The sequence below is a fragment of the Cibotium barometz genome, chromosome 38 (assembly GCF_041138505.1).
Source record: "Cibotium barometz isolate CiBa-2024 chromosome 38, ASM4113850v1, whole genome shotgun sequence".
Classification (NCBI taxonomy): Eukaryota; Viridiplantae; Streptophyta; class Polypodiopsida; order Cyatheales; family Cibotiaceae; genus Cibotium; species Cibotium barometz.
Window position 1 is genome coordinate 33,324,165 of NC_141083.1, and position 9,131 is coordinate 33,333,295.

Consider the following 9,131-nt stretch of genomic DNA (forward strand, 5'->3'; position numbering starts at 1 on the left):
AAATTTATCTATGCAAAAAGATAAATTTAACTAAAATCTTTCTTTAATTTTTATATAAAATATACATTATATTAGTATTCTAATTTTTTCTCTTCATTCTTTGGAATACATGTATTTCCATTATCATGGGGATTACTCTTTTAACATAAAAATAAATTACTAGAATTTCTCTTTTTCCTAATTTATTAATTAAGCAAAAACATAAAAATCAATTTCTCCATGATTTCAATGAGAATAATTCAATTAATCTAGGATGATAATTCCTAGAATATGGTAGGAAGTCCTCTTCTCATATTATGAATGAAAATAAATTTTTATGTGTTTATTTTATAGAAATTTTTCCATAGCTCCGCTACTATTATTGATAGTTCTCAATTTAACTGAAAGAATGAAGTTTAATATTATTGATATGATTAGAATGACCACTAATTGGATCATTATCCAATTATGGATTGATTCATAATTTCTCTATAAGAAATAAATATTATAAAAGCATTAAAAAACCATTATTTTGGCCTCCAATTAGACAAGCATAGAAATTACTTTTGGATTAGAGAAATGCTTCATGAGAAGCTTCATTTGGATTGAGAAAAGGTCACAGGAATGACCTTTCTTTGGGGGGAGAGAGGGAAATGCTTAAAAACCATTAAAATTAAGCATAAATGAAAATTCATGTGTTTCTTTATTACAATTCATAAAAGAACTTCAATAGTAATCAAAATCCATTAAAATTAAAGCTTCTCAATCTTGAGAGGGGTTGAGAAGAGAAGCATTTAGAGTTTTAATTAAAAAAAAGATAATAATCCACACTTTACCTTCTAATTTACCTGATTCTTTGATCACAGTAGAGGCTCCCAACCAATCAATCGGTTTGGTATATTGTAGGAGTCACCAAGGAAGATTGAAGAGAGAGAGAAGCTCCAATCTCTTCAATTTTGTAGAGGTTTTTAGAGGATAATAGAAAATATCATTATTTCAGCATAATACTGGCATAGTATAGTTCTCATATTTTTTTACAAAGGGCTAAGGATCTATTTATAAGTGAGGGAGGTCTCTAACCAAGTCCAACTAATTTCTAAAATTTTCTAGATTCAGTTTGGTTGAATTTGGACAAGATTTGGACCTAGTTTGGTTCCCTTTTGATTTGGTTTGATCCAAGAGAGAGAGGAGAGATAAAAATATCACAATACTTCTGAGTTTAAAACTCCACCACACATGTGAAATAGGCACCTCCTTGAAGGGTCCCCTTTTCCTTACACGTGTCAAAAATGAATCATTATACCCAAAATATCTCATTTTTTTAGTAATACTCAGTTTTTTACTAATAAACCTTGTACTCAATCAACTCTTCATCTTATGTGGACATTTACTCATTTTTGGGTATTTTTCTTTTATAAATTGGATTTATCTCCTCCCCACACTTGGATTGATTCTATTGGCCCATAGGAACCTTAATTGGACCATAATCTAAAAATTTATGAAAATCTAGATCCTTAGGCTAAGGTCCTTTATACCCATTTCTAATTAATTCCAATTGCACATTGGAAAGTTCTTTTTGAATTTCTGTTTCAGGGGAAACCATTTTAGACACTAGGAGGATTTTTACATCAAAAAATATCTCAATTTTAGACTACCTCCCTCTAGACATTTTCTCTCTCTAGGTCAAAACAGGATAAAACAGAATCTTTCTTTTATTTCAGAGGGGGAAATAATTACAATATCAGAAGGGGAGGTTCTTACACCTATACACCTCAAAAGCTGGCACATCAATTGCATAAACCACTTGTTACACTTCGACCATGTGCAGTTGTCTAACATAGTCCACTTGTTTCACTTCAACCGTGTATAGTTGTCTAGCATAGTCCACTTGTTTCACCTCAACCATGTGCAGTTGTCTAGCATAGTCCACTTGTTTCCCTTTGCCCACAATACAGCTATATCAAGCATGGCACTACTTGTTACACCTCAACAACTTACACCCATCAAGTATGGTCTCAAGCTATGCCAATAACACTAGGTAACCAATATTTAATGTGGATCACCCATGACACTAATTTCACTAGGATGGCACACCAATGCCGAGGCATCCCCGTACAACTAAAGGGTGGATAGTATGTAACATCCCCCCTGCTTGGATATAAGCAACTAATCTGAGTTGCGTGTTTGCTTAGCAAAGGAGATCAATTGTTGTATAATATATAAAGTCAAGTATCTAATCTAATTAAAATAAAAGACATTGTATCAAGGACTTCTATGTGTAATAAATTTTAGTGTCCCATACCACCAAAAATTATCCCACATAGATCTAGAGATAAGTATGCATCGCAATACTTCACATAGGATTAATCTTGTGTCCCATACCACGAGACTAATTCATAGTGAAAATTTCATTAATTATAGTTCAATATTGAAGGGCCAATTCCTCCAAGAAGTTCTACTTTTGATGCATAATAACTCTCCTTGAATTTTACAAAAAATCTCAAATAAAATTTATTGTAGAGATAATCAAATGAATATGTTACCCTAAGAGTCGGAGTAGTCATCGTGGGGTAGTCTTGTTCTTCTTCATCATCGATCACATCGAGTCCAAGTGAAATAAAGTTAAATAATAAATATTAAATAAAACTTGACGATGTAAGAGTAAGAAGGTCTTACCTTGATATATTGTTGGCTAAAATGAAAATGTTAAGAAATAGAGAATTTAGAACAATTTGTGTATAACTGAAAAAAAAATCATTCGGTAAAGATGAGGACTTATCATGTGTAAGTCAAGATAATGACTATCGAAAACTTAACATGGCTCCATGGTAGAGATCATTGGTATAACCTATACATCATGCTTACACCACACATAATAATATGCCTACCCTCATGTACAAATTCAAGACTATTATCTTCATAATTACGACATAAACTGCTTAATAAATAATCAAACAACCTAGAATATCATTGGCCTTAATCTGAAAATTTGCTCTAGTCACGAGCCCACGGATAGCTATTGGTACATCTAAAGTCATTACGTCAAACGTCTAAATGATGAGAGTATAAAAATAATTCTTTCTTTCTCTTCTTCTTCTTCTCCTTTTCTCTCTTCCCTCTCCTCTTTCTCTTCTTCTTCTCTTCTTCTTTTTCTTCTCTCTCCTCTTCTTTCTCCTTTTTCTCTCCTCTTTTTTTTCTCTCCTCTTTTTCCTCTTCTTCTTCTTTTTCTTTCTTCTCTCTCTTCTTCTTCCTTTTCTTACACCTCACCTAGTATTGCCACGCAGCATTCACTCAATCCCACATAGCATCTTCGAAGCCTCGCGCAAAAGGTATAAGAAGGAAACTTTGTGCTCTTTTTCTTGTCTCTTCAAGAGACATGTGTGTGTATGGGTGCCATTGTCGTTGCCATCCGACGGTCTACATGTCATCGCCAGTCAGTGGTGTCCATTGTCGGGCATGTTGTGCCATCAGTGGTGCTCGATGTTTGCTTGTTCACTAGTGTGTCAAATACCGGTTGCATATTGGCATCGACGGTGTTGCTGTTTGCATGTTCGTCGGTGTGTCAGACTAGTACACCGCCGCCCGACCAGTTTCGCTCGATGGGACATGTGCCTACGAATCCTGCTACTAGTGTGGCGTTCCTGCGAGGTGGTTCCTTGGTCTTCATTCCTACACTGCTTTTTTGCACCTTCACATAGAGGACCAACAGGTCCTAGGCCGTCTGAGTGCCCCAAACACACATCTTTTTGACAGAGCATACCCTGGGCTCTAATACCACTGAAACAAGAAAACAAGAAAGTACATGGGACCTTGGGAAGCATGCCAACAGAAACATACACACGCGAGAGAATACCAAATTGGATCGCACCTGCCCCCCACAAGCGTGTGCCATACCAAATTGCGTCGCGCCTGCCCCCCACAAGTGTGTGCCAAAAGCATCCCCGCTTGAGTATTTTTTAAGATTTTATTCCCTCAAAAATATGTTACATGGATATTTTAGTCCAAGCTTGCTCTACAAGCTTTTTTTTAACAAAAATAGCTCAAAACACTAGAGCTTGTTCACACACTAAGTGTAAATAATCAAAACTCTTTCAGCATATGTGCTAGGAATATAGCAATGCCATGTACAAGTATGCATAAATAATTTGTACAAACATTTGGCACATGGCCAACAAAAATAACTCATAAAATAACCTTGTGCACATTCGCACATTCCATTAAGTTGATTTCTGCACACATTAAATCAAGCATATTTTTCTATGATTATTATGCATAAAAAATATGATAAAATATATACGTGTAACACTCTTAGCACTCCCATCTCCATCTAATGCACAGCACCAGGTCACATTTCTTCAAAAAGTCAGGTACCTTGTGAGATTTATTCACTTGCTTGCACAAACAGTTTCACCATTGCAAAGACTCACTCAGGAGAGTACTTTCACATGGGATAATGACAGTGATGAAATATTTAATGAGGTAGGAGTCATGCCTATTTATTTGCCACTCATCATGCCACCCTAGTTGAATTTGGTTTTCTATATTTGTCCAAGTGTTGGCTCTCACGCTGTTGGTGTAGTAAAAGGATCCAAAGATAGCTTTTATGCATCTAGTTTACTTTGCAAGAGCAAGGTGATGACAGAGGCTGAGAGAGGAGTTCTCCACATGTTGATCAAATGATGTTGTCTCTCATGTTACAGTCAGGAAGTTCAGGTCTTACCGTTTGTCTAAACCCTTTGTTGTTTTAACAATTGAGAACACATTTCCTTATGTGGTTCAACACATGAATATTTCACCAAATATTACAAAGTGTATCTTGGAATTGCAAGAGTTTGAGTACACCTTTTTGGTGGAGGATAGTACTCAAGCAAGCTTAGCGAATGTGTTAACATACCCCTATCATGAGAAGAAGGTGTCCCAAAAAGCAAGGAAGGAGACATAATATCTAAAGGTAGAGGAAACTTTTACTAATGCATTCAAATTGTATTTTGATGGAGCTTACATGAGGAAGACTGACTCTGCAAGAGTAGGGTTCATCATTCTAAGCCCCGAGTAAGAGGTGGTCCTTCAAGAAGGTAAAATTCTATTTGATGTCCATTCAAACAATAAAGCAAAGTATGCCACCCTTAAGATGGGATTATAAGCTTATTTAGGATAGAAAATTACAAGGTTGGTTTTATAAAGGAGATGCCGTGCTGCTAGTAAAACAGATCTAGGGTGTTTGGGCATATAAGAATTCTAACCTCTTAAGTTGGTTGAGGCAAATCAAAAGCCTAATGTAGGAATTTGAAATGATTAAAATTGAGCATATGTTTAGAAGCAAAAATAGGGGTGCATATGCATTAGCAAATCAATGGCTTGACGTGATGATTGGAGCAACAAAATTCCAAGAACCCAAGTTTCAAGGCCTAGAACACTTGAAAGAGGTCATCCACTTCTTGCTTCCAGGAGAACCCCTAGGAAATCTCACTAAGGTGCAAAAACACAAGTTAGTTCAGAAAGCTCTGTCTTATTAGTTGATTGGGGAAGACTTGTATCACAAAGGGAAGGATTTAGTGATGAGAAGGGTTTCATCATCCGATGAGATTTGTCACATTCTCCAATCTTGCCATGATGGAGTATGTAAACCATTTTCCAGAGGAAATCACAAGCAGAAAGATTTTAATGGCAGGATACACTTGGCCTAGCCTACACATGGATGTTCAACATTGGTGTAGGGCTTGTAAAGCTTGCCAGCTTCTTGCAGGGGATAAGCGCCTCACTTATGAGCCATGAAATCCTATTTTCTCTTTTGTTCCATTTGAGAAATGGGGAATTGATGCCATTGGTCCCCTCGCAAGAACCCAATCAGGAAAAGTTTACATTATTGTGGTTGTTGTGATTACATGACCAAATGGATAGAAGCAGTTAGCACTAGGAGAATAACAACTGAAGATGTTGGTAAGTTCATGTTTAGTAATATTTTTTGTGTAGGTTTGGAACACTCTTGGAGCTAGTATCAAGTCATGGACCAGGATTCAGGGTAGATGTTCTTCAAGAACTTCTAGATAGACTGAAGATCAAAACATAGGTATTCCACCCCCTATTATCCTTAATGTAATGGTTTGGTGGACAAAATTAATAGGGTTTTGTGCAAGATAACTACCAAGTAGGTGGAGAACACACCGAAAGTAGCAGCCTTATGGGCTTACAAAATGTCATTCAAAGCAGCCATGCAATTTACACCTTTCCATCTAGTGTATGGCCACTGTATGGCCAAGAGGCCCTATTGCCTTTAGAAGTAGAGATTCCAAGCCTCAGAGTTTTGGTAAGAAGCCAATTTGAGCTGCATGAGAAGTTTAAGGAGCGCCTACTAGACCTACATAGGCTTGAGTTTGATAGAGATCAAGCAATTAACTTTTACATGGAGCAGGTCGCCAAAAAGATAGACAAATTCAATGAAGCCCTCAAGGAAAAAGGTTTGAAGGAAGGTATGCTTGTCTTGAGGTATGATAGTAGATTGGATAAGAGGTTTGATGTCAAATGTTTTCAAAGTACACAAAACTAGGGTCAAGGCTGGAGGTTAAAGCCATACTTCCAAACGGTTGACTTCATGGAGGGAGAGAATTCTTCCTCGACCATGGCAGCATCATTAGCAAGCTAGAGACATGAATGCCTCTAGCTTAAGGGGAGGGCTAATGATCCGAGGTTTTCACACCCACTACTTGGGCATCTAATTCCATCCAAAATCCTCGCATGTCCTTGTACATAGTAGCTTGTGTCTTCATTTTTCTCTTTATTACTGCACTTGGATGCCCTAATGGTTGTTTGGGGTTTCAGTTCATTATCTATGTCATTGCCTTATGGGGTAGACGGGTATTTATTTTCTCTAATTGCTTTCCCCTATAAGCGGTGAGTATATAGCTAGGATCATATCTTTTCTTTTCCCTTTTACTGGATGGCCCACTGACTCTTACATATGTTAGAGATTCCTACTACTTTCATATATATGAATATGTATATATATAGGCATATAGGGTGAGTTATTTCTAGTGCGGGTCCCCGCACTTAAATTCTCTTTGACTTCTACTTGGCTCACCTCTTGGACGCACTGTACTTCATATATATATATATATATATATATTGGAAGCCTTGACTCCCCCTCTTGGAATCGTTTTTTTCCTCCACCCTCTTATAGAGGGGGTGGTGGCTAATATAAAAGCAAAAAAAAAATTAAAATTTTCAAAAGGGTGTGGCACCCTTTAGCTAGACGCCAATGTCCTCCCCGCCCCCCGCCGCCCCCTCCCCCCCCTCTTGGCCGCGTCGTAGGCTATCAGGCTGCGTGGAGTATGCAAAGGGGAGGACCCCATCACCACCTTACGGGATCTCCTCTCGGCTGCGCAACACGGCATCTCATTACCCCCGGCTCTGAGGCAACAACAACCATCACCCCCCTCCTCTCTTGCTTCTCACGGCAGCAGTGGGCCGCCACACAACCATGGAGGAGGCCGCCAACCATGTGGCCCCCTCCTCTTCTATGTGCAAGCGAGGGCCACCTTGTGGCCATGCGGCACAGAGGAGAGAGATACCATGCTACCTCTTTCCCGTCACTCCTCTCTCTATTATCATTTACCTTCTCGGTGAGACAGCAATCTTTTCTCTCTCCCATGGCCACCGTGAAGCAAACACCCACAAAAAAACATATATGTATATATATTTACATAAATGCATATATATATATATATATATATATATATATATATAATATAAAAGTCATCTTTTATATCATGGAAAAAATATATTGAGGGATGGTGGCAAAAGATGATCACCCATGAATGCATGCCCATAAATTCTATAGCATATGTGCATATGTAGATACGTGTTAACTATGCTAAGAGTGACATTATTCTCATACAATACATAGTTGTGTATATATATGAGCTATGATGCATACTACCTCTATGCATTTGAGGCATCCATCCACCCATGCATAAAATGGTGATGTGCTCGAGTGCACGGTTAGGTCATGGGGTGAATGAATACTCTCCACCAGTTGTCTTGGGATAAATCTTCTTTTGTCTCTAAGGATGATAGATGGGATTTAGTGTGTAGCTTGCTTAATGGAGGCTGATTTATCTGTTGTTTGATGGTTGACTATGGGGTTGGAAAGATGTAATGTAAAGTTTCTCTTTTTTTATAATATATATATATATATATATTATTGGTCCCAAAAAAAACAAGTGAAGCAGCACCACAACCACGGACCAGGAGTCTCTTCCATTCGGAAGCTCTTGGCAGTGAAGATGGCATAGTATCCTCACATCGATTTTCCCCCTCTTAAGAGCCTTGTAAACCCACCCGTATAAATTTCATGTCTAGCCAATTATATGCCTATGGCATTACCTTTGTAAATAGCATTTCACTCCTCTATAGCTTCTTCCTCACCACCCTTAGCTCGATCATGAGGGATTTGGATGGGGGAACTTATATTCATCCTAAAAGTCCACTTCCATGGCCCCCGTCATAACTTCCCCAAACCATGGTTACTAGAGTTCAACCCAATCCTTAACCCATGGCTTCATGGAGCTATAAATCCCCCCCCCCTCTTTCCCTCTCAAAGAGACCCCATATCCCATAATCTCAACAAAGCCACATCCCTCTTACCCAATACAATCCCTAGCACACCTAAGTATCCACTACTCTTTTGAACTTTGCACCTCATGGAGCATCCATCAATTATGGATTCATCAAATGGTTCGGTATTAGGATGTGAATAATAATACCATGAAAGTCTTGCATCTAGCACCAATGTTTTTTATCATTCCATGCACTCTTATCCTTATTCTCTCCCATCCTCTTCCCCCTATAATAACCTTTATACATGAGGAATCCTTTTAAATAAGATCAATCCTTTCCTCTTCGTGACTCTCATATGTTCTTAGCATTTTTTTTCCCTTTGTTGGGAGAGTTTTAGGTTATGTATTAGAGTTGATGTCATTTGGAGTTAGGTCCCATCTTATTGCTCATTTATTCTCGTTATGAATAATCGCATCCTTGTCGTATAGGTGTCCTAGCTGTTGAAATATACAAGTGAATAAGGTATGTGCGGGAACAAGCCCTTGGCAAGAGGTTGTAAAAGAGAATCTGTAAATGTGCGAGAAGCTATGAAAAGG